Source organism: Halyomorpha halys, unplaced genomic scaffold (genome assembly GCF_000696795.3).
Source record: "Halyomorpha halys isolate HHAL.00 unplaced genomic scaffold, Hhal_1.1 Scaffold168.1, whole genome shotgun sequence".
In the NCBI taxonomy this organism is placed as follows: Eukaryota; Metazoa; Arthropoda; class Insecta; order Hemiptera; family Pentatomidae; genus Halyomorpha; species Halyomorpha halys.
In genome coordinates, this window is record NW_027111025.1 from 851,639 (window position 1) to 852,146 (window position 508).

General features: G+C 26.4%; 1 protein-coding gene across 3 annotated transcripts in view; it reads left to right on the top strand.

Moving 5' to 3' along the window:
* The window catches only part of LOC106678912 (metal transporter uex), a 235,577-nt gene that overhangs the window by 228,740 nt on the left and 6,329 nt on the right, over window positions 1-508 (top strand). The gene's annotated exons all lie outside the window — the stretch shown is intronic.

A 508-nucleotide genomic window follows, 5' to 3' on the forward strand; every position in this document is an offset into this window, starting at 1 on the left:
TAGTATATTCTACTATTTGAGTTTTTTTGACCGCACCCGGACCATATTCCTTTCATCTTTACACACGGTCAATCAATATCTTCCAGTAAAATTAATAAAATATTAACAATAACAATATGAGAAAATGAACATGTTGGTAGCCTGGAGGCAAGTTGTTAATAAATATAACCAGGTGTGATATAAGTTCTCAATATAGATCTAGACACATAAATTATAGGAGACTTCTCATTAAAATCTCATATCTAATATTACAATAGGTAAATATATGTAATAAAATAGGAAGTACGAGTATAAGATATTACATACAAATATAAATACATTAATAGATTTCTTAAAATATATAAACAGGTAAGCTGACAGAAACGTCTGATCTCTTATCTAATATTACAGTAGGCAGATATATGTTATAAATGTGGAAAAAGTGTATAAAATATTATATATATAATGTATTACATACATTGTAGAAAGAGACAAAAGGGTTTGTATAAATACATAGATTAGAGTAGAA